Genomic DNA, 17717 nt, shown 5'->3' on the forward strand with positions numbered 1-17717 from the left:
CTGACGTATTCCCTATCATAGCCATCTTGCAGGTATAAGGGTTGTTGTGCCTCCGCATGGAGAGACCTCAGCGGGGAGTTGTTGTGCCGGTCATAGTCTGATGTCATGAGGTTTATGTAATTTCCTTGTTCCTGGGGTGTTGGGTGCTCCCTCGTGTAGGCCCCATCCAGGGTGGTAGTCATATAGTTTGTGAGGTTCCCTGTCAGGCTCAATTTGTAGTCCTTCTGGGGCCCTCACAGTGTTGGAGCGTTGATGGGCTCCTGTGGGGTATGTCATCCCTCTCTCGACAGGCTGCCGGTCATGCTGTTCTCTTTGTAGTTCCAGAAAGCGACTGGGGTTCTGTGGACGGTTTGATCCTGTCTCAGGGAGTTGTTCTTTGCACATGGCTTGGAAGTGGTTTTCTTGGCCACAGCGCATGCATCTTTGGCCAATTGCAGGGCATGGTCCTCTGTGGGGGTATTCAAATCCACAACGGTAACATTGCCTGTTGCTCTGAGGGTGCTGTGTGGTGTTCCTGAAGGGTTTTCGGCTCTGTGGGCTTTGGTACCTGGTGTATGGTGTCATGGCCGCAATGATGTCTCCTTTCTTTGGATTTTCTATGGCCGTGGCTTGGACGTCTATTCTTTCATATACTCTAGCCAAGTCGAGTATTTCCTTGCGGGATAGGGGTTTCTTTAGAAGGTGTTTTCTGATCATTGACGAAATACATCCTTCAATGATTTGTAGCCTAATGGCCTCATCGTCGTTTAAGTTGGCAAAGTCGCACTTTATGATTTTCCTCTGGAGGCGGAGGACAAATTCACCTATGGATTTGTGGGCTAGTTGGGCACATTGGTTGAATGTGTAGCGTTTGTAATCTCTGTTGGGTGTTATTACTAGTTTTTGATTGATGGCTTCTAGAAGGCGTTGATATGTAGCACGTTTCTGTGGAGGAATTGTTCGTATTATATTTTTGATTTCTCTTCCTGCAACATTTGTGAAGATACTGATCTTGTTGGGAGGATCCTGTGTGCCAATGGCACCTGCAAAGTCTTCAAATTCTTTCACCCATTCTTCCCACCGTTGACCCTGGTCATGGTGTGGATTGAGGGTAAATGGGTTTGGTCTTCTCATGAGGCTGGCGTGGTATGTGGGGCCAGCATTGGCGGTTGGTGGCGTCCCCGCATCTGCGGCCGCTTGCGCTTGGTCAGTCCTGGTTGAACTCTGGGTGATGTGGCAGAGTCTTGCAGCCCTGTCGTCTGTTGGGGCTGGTAGCGGTATTCAAATTTAGGGGTTTCCAAGTGTTCTTTAGGTACCCTCGTTGAGTGGTTTGGTTGTTGATTTGGTCTTATTTCAGTGGGACTTGCTTGTTTTGCAGGTGTCCTGCGTTAGTTTGTATCTGTATTTCGTGGTCTATGGGCCACTTGGTGTGGCTTGGTGGCAGGCTGTGTTTAGGAGGCCTTGTTGGTTGCAGGGGTTTTGTTCTCCTGTCATACTCGTGGAGGTCAGAGTGTTCTAACGAGGACCTTCTGGTGCTCACGTGGTTTATTTGTTGTGGGGCTATGTGGGCATGTGCGCCCATGTCCCGTCTTTTTGCTTTGTTGTCCCGCTGGGGCTGTGTGAGCGTGTGCGCCCGTGTCCCTTTATTTATTTTTCTCAAGCATGCATCAGTGGGGGGGGGCACGGACTCCTTACCTGTGCCTCGCTATTCCCCTATGGGCTGTCGCAGTCTTCTACAGCAGTACGTGTCCCGCATTTTACCTCTTCTCAGTGACTGTTGGGTCCGACGCTGCTACGGCGGCTTCCTTCTGCTGTGGCTGGGCTCTTCCTCACTGCTGGGCTCAGCGCTGTCATGGCGGCTTTCCTCTGCTATGGCTAGGCTCCTCTTTGCTGCTGGGCTCGGCGCTGACACATCGGTCCACCTCTGCTGCGGCTGGGTGACCCCGTCACTGCTGGGCTCGGCACTCCTGACTCTGCTGTATGCCGTGGGCACGGCGGCTACCTCGTTGTCATGCTGGGCATGCGTGCCCTCCGTGCGCACGCCTGGGAACGGCGGCTTCGTCGCCAGTTGTTGAACTCAACCACACATCCAAACTATTCATTCATGACACGGTCCAATGAAGGCAGGAGCCGTTCGGTATCTCAACCATTCTTCATTCTCTCATCTCGTAATGAACTAACTCCTCCTCCCCCGAATCCCTCCCTTCTGCCCTCTTCCCCCCCTGGCGTGCTTCCTTCCTTAAAGGAGCCACTTCTATTTATTCAGTCACAACCCAAAAGTGTGCTATTTATCCTTCGTCCTTGCCTATAGACATTTCCTGATTACATTGATACACTTGCCATACCATTCACATACCAACGGTTGTGAATGTTGCATTCTGGACAATGTGAAGCAGAAGCTCATTATGTTGGCCCAACAGCTTGACTTACAGTGAGCGCACAATACCAGAGCATGTAAAACAGCAGCATTGTTTCCAGAAAAAGCATTGTATGCTTTTCATAAGGAGGAGGAGGTGCTGTGATACCGGGAAAAAATGCAATTCCCCTCTTCCCGATTTACTGATTTCATAAATGTATGTACATTCTAAATTGGCCAATGAAAAACATAATTTCACTGATCAAAAATGTTGACTCACCCCACTTTGCTAAATTCAATATTTCAATACGCTTGACTTTTTCATACAGCACCCTCTTACCCACATTCACAAAGCAGCAGAGAAGAAATGAAGGTGAATATTATGGGGCCAGAAATGGCCGAACCACCAACACGGATACACTCAATAAATGCACACAGAGCCATAGATGGTGGGTCAGAACTGGCGCACGGGGAGATGTGCGCCACTTTAAAGCCTCATTAAAATCACTCCCAGCATAATAAAACAGTAGGGTCTTCCTGTTAGCGTCATCCACTATCTCAGCTGCCTCATATAACATGTTCAGTATCTCTAGCCAATGCGCCCAGTTGGCACCCAGGGATGTAGCGCCCTGTGGTGGCCTGAAGGAAGACAGGACACTGGCTGTGCTGAACAAATGGTGTTTATTTAGACCCCTGCAATAACTCACTGAACTGGGGATGGGAAGAGTCCAGGGGCAGGGGCATAACAGTACTCACTGAAGTAAGCAGTCTCTTTCATGCAGCTACTTCACTGTGCGCTGTGTGTGTCAGGGATGCACACATCACACTCCAGAGCACCCAGGTGGCTGCCCTCAGCCATGGCATTATGATCTGGGTGTGAAGACCTTAGCTGTCAGGGCCTGGAATTATCTGGGCTCCTGATTCAGGAGGAGCGCTGGGGCAGTGCGTTCACTATGCTGCCTGCCGGATTCTAATCCTCTTGCGCGTTCCTTCTGTGCTTCTCGTTGCGAGATCTCGCGAGATCGCCTTCCCGCAATCTTGCGATGGTGTGTCCCCACAGGCCCCCTTTTATAACAAACTCTGGTACTGGGTGACTATGAAACAGGGGAGCTTGGGGTTGCACCAGTCCGCCCACTCCTTGTCTTGGTGCTGAAACGTTGCTTGCCCTCTGACTGGGCCCTTGCATATTACTCGGCCCAGGCATATTAAATAAATCATTGCTGCTATTTTTTTTTCTCTCTCTCTTTCTCTCGCGGTTGATCGACTTCTTCCTTTCTGCATTGGTCTGCTCTGCCCCCTTTAACCAGAGTCCCCCTCTGTGGGCCTGGGCCAGACTGCACAAGCAGATGAGGGCTGCAGCAGGTGGGGATTAGCACACCGCCATCTGCCTCCCCCAGTTCATCTGGACCGTAGTGCGTGGTAATACGGTACTCCTCAGCACTCGTCCGTGCCTCCTGGGTCAACACACAAGTAAACAAGAAAGATAAAAGAAAAAAAAGACACGTACTGGGTCCTCCTGTAGCGTGTGCCCTGGAAGAGCCCTGGGCTTCATTGGAGAGCCCTGGGCCTCACCGGAGGAACCGGTGTTCGCCAAGAACCACCTGGCTGTTTAACATGCACAGTGGGACATAGTCAGAGAGGCCCGCGGTCGTCGGAGCAGCTCCGACAGAATATGGAGTCCCACGCAGTGGGCGCTACTGCCAATGTGTCCCAGCACAGCTGATACACACCTAGGCTCACTCACATCCTTCGTCGCCAGTATTATGGGGCCGGTAATGGCCACATGTCCGACTCGCATGCACTCAATAAATGCACAAAGGAGCCATAGATGTTGGGTCATAACTGGCGTACGTGGAGGCGTGCACCGAATTTTATTGACTGTGTCACATGGTGTGTCACATGGTACTCCATGTGACACAACCCACACCTCACGCCAACCATCAAGCGCCGGCGGAAATCACAACAGTGAACAGTCAGTAACTTGTCGCTGACCCTAAGCTGACTGGCTCTGTCTCTGAAACCCTTGTATTAGACACACACACTCAAGAGTTCTCAGGTAGCCTTTTCTCCCAAATGTTGTGATTAAACTGTGCACGTTATTCTATATCATTATGTTACTTGACTGTAACTTCGCTGACTCTTGTTCTAGTTTTTGCTCCCTTCATATTCCAGAATAAAAAAACAATGGAAAACTTTGGATATCCAGTCGTGGCCTTACCCTCTAAACATCCTGCCCATTTGCCTCTCTTGTATAAGCAAGCGTATTTCCCTACTTCTGTACTTGTATCCCATCCAATGGGACATGGCAATTGGTATGTGTTTCTTTGCTGTTCCTATTTGGTCTGCTCGTGAGAACCAGATGAGACTGCATTTTTGTTTCGTAGCTAGAGTAAACATTTTGTGGCAAACTGACCTCCTTTGTATTGTCATGTGCAGTAACCTCTGAGCGTACATTTGAATGCATTGGGTACCCTAGAGGTGAGCTAGTGTAGTGCCCAGGTGAAAGTTTCTGTGAGGCGAGAGACCAGGATTCAGTGGCGGCTGGTGAATTTTTTACTTGGAGGGATGTAAATGTTTACATTGAATACACAGGAGTAACCAGCATACCAAGGGAGCCCGAACCAACCAACAAGGTTTTGTGGGAGTCCCCCCCCCCCGCACCCCAAGAAAACTAAAAGAATATTGGGTTAAAATCATGCATTTACAGCACATTTCCTGTGTCAAATTGGGTAAAGAAACCACAGTTTGCATTGTGTTTTGAAGGGTAACACATGAAACAATCAAATTGAGACAAGTCACCAAAATTGCAGCTTCCAATTAATTTTCATGATGCCCACAATATTCACCAGTATAAAAAACCTTATCATGCTGCCTGTACCCATATGTGCCCATGGATGCTGCACCAATATATGGCAATATTACCATATAAGGACATACTTCAAATGTAGGCCTGTCCAGCCATGTATTAAAACCCATCATGCGCCCTTCACCCTTAATGCCCACTGAAAATGTCATGCCAAAGTATAGAAAAATGGAAAGACCAGACCCACCAATGTGATCCAGTACCACATAGGAACACTCATTATGCTGCATTGACACTTGATACCCAATAAAAATGCAATGCCACAGTAAAGACACCTGTCCAGAGTGGACCAACGTGGGGCAATAATGTAGGAACAGGTGCTGCCTTCACCCTTGATGCCCAGTAAAAAATGCCATGCCACAGTAAACATTTGTCCAGACCTGACCCAAAAATGGGAGCCAGTACCATGTAGGAACAGTCAGCATGCTGCGTTCACCCTTGATGCCCAGTAAAAAACTCCCTGTCACAGTAAAGAAATATGCCCAGACTGGACACACCAAAGTGCGCCAGTACAGCGTAGAAACACTCATCATGCTGCCTTCCCTCTTGATGCCCAGTACAACATGCCTTGACACATTAAAGAAATATGTTCAGACTGGCCCACCAATGTTGGCCAGTATCACATAGGAACACTCATCACGCTGCCTTCACCCTTGATGTGCAGTAGAAAATGCCATGCCACAGTAAAGAAACATGTCCGCATTGAACCCATCAATGTGGACCATTGCAATTTGGTAACTCTCATCAAGTTACCTTCCCCCTTGATGCTCAGTAAAAAATGCCATGCTGCAGTAAAGAAACATGTCCAGATTAGACCCAACATTGTGTACCGATACCATGTGGAAACACTCATCATCCTACTTGCTTGAGTAAAGAAGCATGCCAAGACTGGACCCAACAATGCAATGATGAGTGTCCCTACGTAGTACTGGCCCATATTGGTAGGTCCAGTCATCACGCTGCCTTCACCCATGATGCCCAATGCCTAGTAAAAACTGCCAGGCTAAACCAAAGAACAACAAGCATGTGCTCCTGGAACCTGCCCTCCAATACTATGCCTGCTGGTGTCATATTTCGAACCAAGGTCACTAACCTGGACACTCAGGAACCATACAGTTATTACATCCTGGAGAGAAAGTGGAACTGAACACTGTAATGTAGTCAACAGAGCTTTGGGGTCCCTCTTCCTCCCCAAGTGTGGGGGGTGCTGGAACAAGTGGTGTGATGTTCTGGGACCAGGATTTATTGTAATGATGGGGACTAGAAGGAGACAAACAAAATACAATGAGTGTTATGGATCTGCATAGGCAAAGGTCCCCCTTACCCTCCCTGGAGGTGGATTACCTGGGAATGTGAAAGCAAACTCCTTGAAATATAGTAATGTGTCCAATGTAAACTTGCTCAGCCGTTCCAACTCAAAGCGTGACAGGTACTTGACCTGTATAAGAGTAGAAGTCCTCAAATCAAATAGAACAAAACAAGAAGTATAATTATCTAAATCAAAATGAAGGTTTGTTGTCTTGAAAAGAGAGTTTGTAGATGAGGCTTAGTGACTCTCTGGGTCCTGGAAATGTTGTTTGCAAGACGCTCGGCTTCCCAACCCACTTCCTTATATACCATATGATCAAAAATGTTGTAACGCATCCTAATGACATAATGCTACGTTTGTGGCAGCCATCTTCGTATGGGATAGCTGTGATGCAGTGTCCCTACCATGCATGTATTGTAAGGGACCACAGACACCAGCAAGATATCACTGTGTCCAACGGGATTGCCAAAGGGATCCCGGAAGGAGGAAACTGTGATTGCCCCGACCAGGTAGGTTGTTCCTGACAGTTGGCCAGCCAGCAGTTATGTATCACCATCCATAAAGCATTGAATGTTCATTCACTGTTACATTCACACACACGCTTCAGCATTCCTTCTTCATTCACTCTCACATTCACTCTCGCATCCATACAGCATTCATACACTCTCATTCACATGCACACCCCAACAACATACACTTTCTCAGTCAGCCTTTATGAGTGAGCTGCCCCAGGCAAGATTTCATGTTAACATTATCTAGAGCATTCCGAAAAAATAGGAATTGCAATGCTAGCATGGAACATAATTGTGTGGACTAATATAGAATTGGACAATTTGAGATGTTGTGCATTGTTTGTTTAGTAAGTGTAAAAGCGCAGGCAAGACTCATTCCTTTAGGAATTCATGAATACATTGCTTAGATAGCTCATCCTTGCTAAGTGATGTTATTCAGCACAAGGATAAGGCAACCATAAACACTGTCCACAAGAAAATATATATGAAATCAAGTCAAACATTTACCAATATAGACACCCCTATTTGACTGCGGGTAGGCCAGACATAATGCCACACGTTCTATTCACACCTAGGCAATGCTGCAATACTGACCGCTCTACTTCTCTCCTCTCTGACAGCACGACAAAGGTAGGCCACCTAATCTTTGCTACCTCTTTCCTTGAGAAAAGAAACAGTTTCCTGAATTCCAACCTGCTGTACACACGAACTACCCAACCAGATCTGCCAAGAAACACAGAAGAAACACATCTTTACCTACGGACCTGAATTCAGGGTTTTCTTCCCGGGAGGGCTTCCCTGTGACATTTGTCCTTCCCTTCTCTTTGAACACATAGAGAGTAGGGGGGTCCTAGAGTTATGGGAAACTTGTCTAAGCATCACTAGTCGCTTAGGACACGTTAGTTGCAATCTGTGCACTTTAGCATTGAAATCTAATGTTGACCATGTATGTATGAAATACAAGGGTCTCATGGCAGTCAATCATTGCAAACTGTCTAGTGAAAAAGGAAAGTGAGAATACTTTTGGGAATGTCTCTAGCTGGCCCAGCCAGGAAAAAGAGTGGACATTGTGTAGAGAACAAGTGACCAGTGTGACAGAGAGTCACTAAGCCTCATCTACAAACTCTCTTTTCAAGACAACAAACCTTCATTTTGATTTAGATAATTATACTTCTTGTTTTGTTCTATTTGATTTGAGGACTTCTACTCTTATACAGGTCAAGTACCTGTCACGCTTTGAGTTGGAACGGCTGAGCAAGTTTACATTGGACACATTACTATATTCCAAGGAGTTTGCTTTCACATTCCCAGGTAATCCACCTCCAGGGAGGGTAAGGGGGACCTTTGCCTATGCAGATCCATAACAGAGATAAACAGAGAGAGAGAGAGAGAGAGAGAGAGAGAGAGAGAGAGAGAGAGAGAGAGAGAGAGAGAAGAATATTCTCAGAAGGGGAAACCAAGGTGTCAAAGACCCAAATGAGATACTGAAGAGCTCTATTACTGAACGGTGTGAACTGAACAAAGTAGTAGCCAAGAACTACCTGTGAATATGTTACTGAAGTGACTGTGCTCAGAAGCATGCCACAGGAGAAGGTCGTCCTTCTCCTGTGCCTTAGTTGGTTTTGATAGTGGTAGGAACAGGATAGATAAGCCTTGGATGGCAGATCTTCCTTTTGGACTCACTGACGACTGATGAACACCCTCGTTAGTTTATGCTATTTAGGGAAAACCCATAGTTTATGGATAGTCATGAGTTTGCACCATTTCACTTGTTCAATAAAGCCCTTAAAATGGAAGCTACAAGTCTCCATCCTTATTCTGACCCACCACAGGTCTGCAAATCCTGGATTCAAGGTGTTGGCTTTGTATATGTTGTGGGACATGAATCTGCCAGCACACTGGCTGGGTTGCTGTTGTTCACTGTGGTTATGGCAGAAGGGGTAGACATCTTTTTGTGTCAGTATTGGGCGTTTCTTTGTGCTGCTTCAAGTTTTGGGATTGGTTGGTGTTGGACCATTCTTCTCTAAATGGTCTTGGAACTGTCGGATATTGCCACAGGAGGCTGCTGTGATAGAATTGCAGAGCTGTTGGGATGGGATCAGTGTTGTAGGCTGAAGGGTTTTGAATTTAATGATGATTTTGGCCATTTTTTTCCTGGCACTGTTGAGAAGCATCTAGGCACTCTGCTTAATGCGATTTATTTTCCTCTGTTCTTTCTGCTCTGCAGATCAGGAGTTGTCAGTAGAAACATCGTTTTGTTTGCTGGTAGTTAATTTCCTCTCCAGTTTCTTTTGAGTCTTCTGTTTCTTTTGCAAGATGAGTTTCATAGTGTACTATTTAGCATCTTGCTTCATTTGCGAGTATTTGATGGACTTCTTTGGGTTCAAAATAACTGTGAATGAAAGTTGTAGAACAATGTGTCTATAGGACCATCTTGTTTACCTGAATGCACCCAGTTTGATTTTCTACCAGGACCTGATCCATCTTCCTAGAGCCTTTACAGGTTTTGGCAGTAGTGCAGCTTAGATGAAAGTGTTGAAAATTATGGTGTGCTCTTCACTCCAGTGTAAGACCAGTGGGTATGAGACAGTACTGTTATTTTCAATACAGAACACTTCACCCAGTATATATCTGTGTGTGAGAGCATTCCCGATTTGCTTGAACTGTAGGGTACACAGTATTTCGGAAAGTAATGTTTAGGCAAGTTGCTCTTCTATTCCAGGCAAAGATTGATTTCTTGCAGTATGGTGAGGTTTTGGCCATCTACTGAAAGTTTGGCAACTGCAAGCGTCTTGTTGTTGGGCGATGAGAGATTGCATATAGGTAGTCTGTGGATATAAAGTAGGCTCTGTGTGGAAGCATGCAGGGTGGAGCAGACTGACATGTGATTTCTTGTCCGGATTGTTGTCTCAGAGTGATATGTTACCACTGAGAGTATTTGTGTACCAGTACCAGTGCTATTCCTCCTCCTGTTTTGCTAGATTTGTGGGAAAGTTTAATCTTGAAGTCTCTGGGGTTGGCCTTGTATTTAAATGCTGAGTAATGTTCCCCAAGTCACGTTTATGTGATGAATAATATATATCTGATTTATCCTCACTGATGGTGTAAAGGTCTGCAGAATGTTCTGGTATGAAGCAGGCATTTATGAGAAAGCATCTGGAGCCCAGATTTCCCTTACAATCCCCAAGTAGCAATAGGGTTACCCTGGTTGCTATTTCCTTGGGGCAGGATGGTGTGTTCTTCTGGGTGAGCTGCATTCTTCTTTCATGAAGCTGGGCAGGTGGTTCTTAGGATTAGGGTTGTCAGTTTAACTCAGTGGATGTTGGTGGTCAGGTGGTGCTTTTGATGAAAGCTGGGATTTATGCTAATTCAAGAGTGCAGAGTTCCAGAGTTTTTATTTGTCATTGGCTTGTCAAAATCCCAATGGGATCGTTAGTGTAGACATGTTAGAGTATACTTGAGGTTGACTGTCAATTCTTTTCAGATGAAGAAGGTCAGAGACCTCGTAGATGGGTCATTCAATGTACTATTCAGTTTTACTGATTGTTTGATTAAGGTGTGTTTCTAATGTTACTCCTGTCATTTTCAGAGTCTCTCATCTGCTTGCATACTGATATATTTCCTTTCCTTCCTTTGGCCATGGTGTTTGCCTTGCTGTATGGCTGTCCTCATAGGATTTTGGGTGATCTGAAAGTAAGGTTTTTATGGCGGGAGGGGAGATATGTGCGACCCTGACTAAGGTGTTTCTATCCTGCAAAAGGTGGGAGGGTAAAGCTGGTGAGATCTTGTCGTGGTATAGAAACAAACACAGGGAGGAGCACCTTGGAATGCCATTGAGATGACAGATACCTTTGGCAAACACTGTGGGCTTACCTAGGAGCACAATCACAACATAGAACCAGATCATGGTAGGCAGAAAAAACGTGGGACACTATTGCATCAAGGGATACCTTATGAACAGAACACAGAGGGGGGGGGGGTTCCTAGGAGGAACGCCCACGTATAGAGCCCAGTCACATTGGCAAAAGCAAGGAACAGAGCACAGTGTGGAAAAATAGGAACAGTGCTCAGTATGGAATAAAACACTGTAGGATACCTAGGAGTAAAGCACAGTATGAACTAGAATCACAGTGGGGGCACCTGGAAGCAAGCACATAAGGTTTCAAAGCACAATGAGGAGATAGAAGCAAAACAAAACACAGTGGGGAAGCTAGGATCAAAACACACCATGTAATAAAATCACAGTGGGGACAGATGCCCCTTCCTAGGAGCAGATATCTGCCCCCAGGGAGGTCTGAATGAGATGGCCCCCCTCCATTTTGGGTGGGGGAGAGAGGGCCACCCCCCTTTCCATTACAAAATTACCTCTTGGTTTAGGGTGCCCCTTAGCTCTCCCCTAAAATGCAGCCTACCATTTTCTATTTTATTTTTGTTTACCCAACTTCCCTTGGCGCAGATGGGCACATTAGTGTGCCAATCTGCCCCCAGGGTGCCCAAAACCTACTGCCCCATCCATTGGGGGGCCTGTCCCACGTTTTGCTGTGGCCCTCTTCCCCCCACCCCGAATGGATGGGGGGGCATCTCATGCAGCCCTCCCTGGGGTCAGATGCCCCTTCCTAGAGCCATAAATCTGCCCACAGGGAGGGCTGCATAAGGTGCCCCCCCATCCACTTGGGGTGGGGGAGAGTAGTCTATTCCCTAGTGGTCTATTCCCCCACCCCCAAAACCACCCATTCTTTTTGTTGTACTTTTTATGTTTGGCCTCTTCCCTAGGGCCAGATGGGCACCCATCTGCCCTAGGGGGCCCTAACATGCAGTCCCCATCCTTTGGGGGGACTGCCCACACTTTTCTGGTGGCCCTCTTCCCCCCCAAATGGATGGGGGCACCTCATGTAGTCATCCCTGGGGGCAGATAGGGACAGAAATCTGCCCCCAGGGAGGGCTACAATGGGTGCCCCCCTATCCACTTAGGGTGGGGGGAGAGGGCCACCCCCCTTTCATGGAAAAGAAAATACCTGGTGGCTGGTGTACCCCCACCCAAATCTTCCTTGAATTTGTGTTTTTTTGTATCCCCTTTACCTGGGGGCAGATGATCACCCATCTGCCCCCAGGTGTCTCCATAGGTGTGGCCCCATGCTTTGGGGGCCGGTGGGGAGAGGGCTGCTTACATAGTAAGCAGCCCCCTCTCCTCCCACGTCACAAAAGGATCCCTGGTGGTCCAGTGGCATTGCTGAGCGCGGATCGAGCGCTCTACGCCCGATCCTCGCCCAGTAATGCTTCAAAAAAAGGCGTAATTGGAAAGGGGAGAATCTCCCCTTTCCAACGACACCTCCCTCGATCCCATCGGCTCAAAAAAGCCGGAGATCGAGGGAGAAGGGCTCTTACCTTCTCTCCTCACTGCGGCAGCCGCAAATGGCTGCCGCAGTGAATTTACTTTCAGTTTCATGTCGGCGTACCCCCACCTGCCCAAGAGCCTTTCTGTGTGCCCCCACCTGCCCCCGAGCCTGTCTGTGTGCCCCCACCTGCCCCTGAGCCTGTCTGTGTGCCCCCGCCTGCCCCTGTTGTCCTTCTGTGTGCCCTGCCTGCCCCTGAGCCTGTCTGTGTGCTCCCACCTGCCCCCAAGCCTGTCTGTGTGCCCCTGCTTGCCCCTGTTGTCCTTCTGTGTTCCCCACTTGCCCCCAATTTCCTTCTGTGTGCCCCCACCTGCCCCGTTGTCCTTCTGTGTTCCCCCACCTGCCACTTGAGTCCGTCTGTCAGCCATCTTGCCCTCCCCCGTTCACCTTTCAATTATCTTAGCACTTACTCTTATCATTGTCCCTTGACCTCTAATAACAGCTTGTCTGTCCCCCCTTTTTCCTCCTTGTCTTCTCCTCCCACTTTCTCCCAGCTCTACCTTGATCAGTCGCTGACCCTTTAAGATAGTCACTTGTTTTGTTCCTCTCCTCTTCCCTTCTCTCCCCTCCCCCACACCTCCCTTCCACCCCCTCCTCTTGTCACTCTTGCACTGCAACAATTGTCCTCAGGCAAAGTAATGTTACTGCTAGTATTGTCTCCTTTTGTTTTCCTTCCTCTTGTCTCCCTTTTTGTTCCATGCAGTTGTACTAGCTGTTATGATATGATAGTTATTTCACACATTGTGATTTGTTTCAAGGACCTGTAAGAATGTAACTGTATTCTCCCATGTTCCCTCCCTCCTTTAAGCACTTTGAAACACATTGTGTATAGGTGCTATACAAATAAATAATCAATCAATCAATCAATCGATCAATTCTTTGCAGAGATCGCACAAAACAGGTTGCCAAAAAGGACGTGCTATCTCGTTCTTGGACCTACAGAGGTAATGTCAAGGACAAGATAGCTCGTCCTTGGCAAATTAAGAGGTTAAAGGAATTAATATGTGATTCATTGGAAACATATATGAATCAATTTGTTGAGGATGGTTTAGGCTTCCTAAAAGATATTGGGTATGATTGGAAGTGTGATTTAAATGGGAGGATCTTAATGTGGGAAAAACTAAGCTGAAAGCCTTAAAAAAGGAAGCTACATATTTATAAAGCAAAACATTACTTAAAAATGACTTTGAGTTTTATCTACTTAGAGGTAAAGCACATACATGTCTGAGTAGGTTTCCTGCTAGATATAGGAAGAGGAACATTCATTCAGGTTCAGAGCTACTTGTTTGGGCCCTTGAAATCCTGTGACTGTGTTTAAACAGGAACAGTGGATAGGACATGTTGTCTATGTAAAAAGGAACCTACGACATTTATTTCAGGTATGCACTGCTGTAAGGAACTCATGGTGGCAACAGTAAAGACAGATACACGTGATCACAGTTCAAGGGTGTTTTTTAAACTGTATGTGCAGGTTGTGAAAACGTCTAATCTAAACCTAAATCTAAGATGGGAGCAAGCTACAACCATCAAATAATAATAATGCAGTCCTAGTGGCATCTTGTCAAATAAAAGGGCCTATAATAAAAAAAAAAAAACATTATTGCCAATCCTTACAATTAAATACAAAAAGAGTATGGGATAAGATTCAGAAGAAAGAAAAACTCTTTCACAAATGATAGGTCAGGATGTGGTAGCCGGGGGTCTATCTTCCCCACGTTTTGAGCACGGGACAAGGCGGGACACCTGAGCACAGCTCACTCTCGAGCTTTCCAAGCATGAAACGACAGATTTGTTTTCAGCAATCAGGACCTTCGGTGGTTATGTCTTGTTTCTACAAAAAGTCTCTTGCCTCCAAGGACCTGATGTGTTCAAAATAACAAACAAAATGTTCCTTTCCAAATGTATGTTGCGTGATGACTTTTAACCCCCTCGATCCCCCTCTTACGGGCTCAGATCCACAACAGTTCCTAGCGATATCAGGACCTATGGTGGTTAAGTTTCTTGCTTCCGAGGGCCTGATAGGTTCAAAATAATAAACAAAGGTTCCTTTCGGTTGGTACGATGGGTGAGGATTCTTCACCCCTGGGTCCCCCTCTACCGGGCTCAGAGCCTGCTCAAATGTCAGCCTCCCTCCGTCGGGTTCACTACAGAATTTACGTGTCATTGGGTGATGGCTTTTCACCCCTGGATCCCCCTCTTCGAGGCTCAGACCCCTTTTCTGATCTCAAAACAATTTCACGTGTGGGATTCACAAGCCTTAATGTCTTTTTAAAGAGTCCACTGTGAACATCCCTCTGTCGGGTTCACTCCTGTAAACACACTGTTCATTGGGATTTCAGACTTCGCCCCTTTCCATTGGCATCCCTCCGTCAGGTTCACTCTTGCCAACTCTTGCCAATCATACAGTTCTTTCTCTTTCCTTACAATGCAGGATTCACCTCCCTTAGCTTTTCACTTAAGTGCAGGTCAAAGACTTTCAACTGTACAGGGGGTTTTGCTAGACCCCTGTATGACTGCTTTGACCTTTTCCTTCTGGCTCTCCTAGGGCCTTCTAGTATCAGTAGTTTCAACAAACGTGGCCTCAACCAGAGCCTCTCGAATGAGCATCCACGTGGGCCGGACCCCTCTGTAACTGTTCCCTTAATGTTATCAGTTCTTTGAACTGTCTTTAATTTGCCCTTTTAAACTTTCGCTCAACACAGTTCGGTTTCTTATCGGCTCTCCCCTCAACTCACTGGCTGTGATAAACCGCTTGGCTTTTCTTGTCTCTGGAGTCAAGGCCGGTACCACGGTAGCAAGTGTCTCTCCCTGTTCTGATTATCAGTGTAGGCGTGCTTGGTGTACCATTGACATCTGCTGCAACACAAGCTAGCTATTGTTCGTGGTCTTACGATTCCTTTCAGGGAGGCTTTGTGGGTCTGGGTCGGAAAGGGCAAGGTCGCTTCTCTCCTTGTCACCCTTTCGGTTCTCACCACCTTTCTCCTCCTCTTGAACTGCTGTGCTTGGAAGCGGTCTCGTTGTACGGTCTGCCTTGCTTGTCATGTGCTCTTGTGCTCCACCTTTTATCCTGTAGGGAAAGGAAAGGGCCATCAGGTGTGTGTGCTTCTGGTCAATTGCCTGACTCGGCCTGATCTTTGTGTTGGGACATGTCAGGTAAACGACTCGTGTGTTAGTCTGTCGTCTTTCATGGTGAAAGAAAGTGTTTCAGTCCGAAAAGGGGGGTAGAGTGTCTGAGTATCCTACGTGGTAGGCTGGGGAAAAGGTGTTAGAAGAAGGGGGATGCCGCGTCACACCCATCGGTGTCCTACTTCCACTCGCTGAGGACCTCACATCCTGGTTATCCTCCCTCACTGGTCCACCCCCAGGAACTGGATCCAATAGCGATGGCCGTGTCCTGGCCACCTGGATGACAGATCTTTGGTGACTAGTTAGGGAGACACCTTCAGGTTTCTCACACCGCAATCAGAAATTATAGATCTTTTTGCATTTTGTCAATAATCCAATATATGTTGAGTGATAGGATTTTGGGAAACAATTTAATGCTATGGCAAGGCATCCCTAATTCTTGCAGTTGTAAAGTACTGGCACTTGCTAACTAAATGGTAAAATATGGGAACATAAAAAACTAAGATGAATTAGCATGAGATATTATTAATTTGTATGAGTTGAATTTTAATGAATTTTACAGGAATTTGAAATACATGTAAAATATTTTAGATTTAGAAAACTTTATTGCATGAATTTATATGAGCTTTTCATTATGAATAGTACGTATGAATATTGTATAAAAGAGGTCGGATAAATAAACTTCTTAAAATGCTCTGCATAACCCACAGAGCAACCCATGGCCAAGGAGCGGAATTCATACACGGAAACATTTCCATCTACAAAACAAACTGAACACTAAGGTCTAGCAACGACATTCGCCTTGGACCAAAACAATATTCAAAGTGAAAATTTGGTAGATCCGCATTCTCCTGCATCTCGGCAAAAGTTTGGAATTCACTCCCTAAGGAAATACAAATAACAGAAGACCACCTGAAATTCAGAAATTTGCTAAAAATATGGCTCTTCAATTTACCGAGCTAAATAGTAAATATTGTCAAAGGGAAACAGCCAACACAACACAAGAGAAACACCCCAAAGAAAAATCTAATGAAACAAAACTTTGATTCCCCAACTAAAGAAAGCATTTTAACACAAACCACAATAGAATAATATGAAACCTGCCAAACCAGCATACCCATTGCATAGAAGGGCACAGGCTACTAACATAACTAACTAACCATACAAAAACATTCTGATATCCTGCATACTCACCATCAAACACCAAACAAAACACATATACCTCTACCTCAACATAAACCTAAAACCACCACAAAATGCACACAATCAGCAACACCCAGCAAAACACAACATTCCTCAGAAAACTTAACCAATTTCACACAAATCATCACACACACACTCATATAACAAACATGACCCAACCCTTACCAACTAAAAACAAACCCAGCACACAGTGACCATTTCTTCCCGAACTAAAGCTAACAACAGCACATCAAAGCTCTCTAGTGCGTTTCCTCCCTATCCCACTAACTATGCCCTCCCATGCCTCCTTCCTTTTCAGATCCGGCAGAGCACTTGGAGACCATGAAAATGGCAGTGGTTCTCGATATAAATCACTATAACATAACAGAAACAATTCATGTAATGAATGATAAAGTGTTAAAAACCTTAACTTAAGTATAAAAAAACTTTACTAAAAAATGAAGGCAATGACAAAAAAAATTCTGTCTGCTCACCCTCTTTTCATCTACCCACTAGTATCATAACCTACCTCCTTACTCACAAAACCGCAATGTATGAAAATATATTGTTTAATTTTTATTGTTCATCTAAAACACAATTGTATACATTTTTTGTCAATTTATTAAACATACTTTGTTATTTTTTCAAATACAATCCATTTGTTAACAGATTACCTAAACCTGTGATAAAAAAGAGGATATGGTGGAGCTACTAGAGGAGTGCCCAAGTACTCTGGCTCCTTAATTCCACTGAACCAACAGTTATAACTTTGGACAAGTCTAGAGTTCAGCATAAAAATATCCCAGTGAAAGTGCCCCTTGGTATACAATTACATTTTTATAATATCTTTCCTTGTACCTCTTCTAACTCTGATTGGTCACAACTGTATTTTTTTCTCTCAGTGTGATCTCATATGTTAGACCTCAAATCATTTTATGTACAATGTAAATGGTTAGAACATTTCAACACTGGTGTGTTGCGGCCTTCTAAACAAGGT

This window comes from Ambystoma mexicanum, chromosome 7p, assembly GCF_040938575.1.
Source record: "Ambystoma mexicanum isolate Mex_15411 chromosome 7p, UKY_AmexF1_1, whole genome shotgun sequence".
Classification (NCBI taxonomy): domain Eukaryota; kingdom Metazoa; phylum Chordata; class Amphibia; order Caudata; family Ambystomatidae; genus Ambystoma; species Ambystoma mexicanum.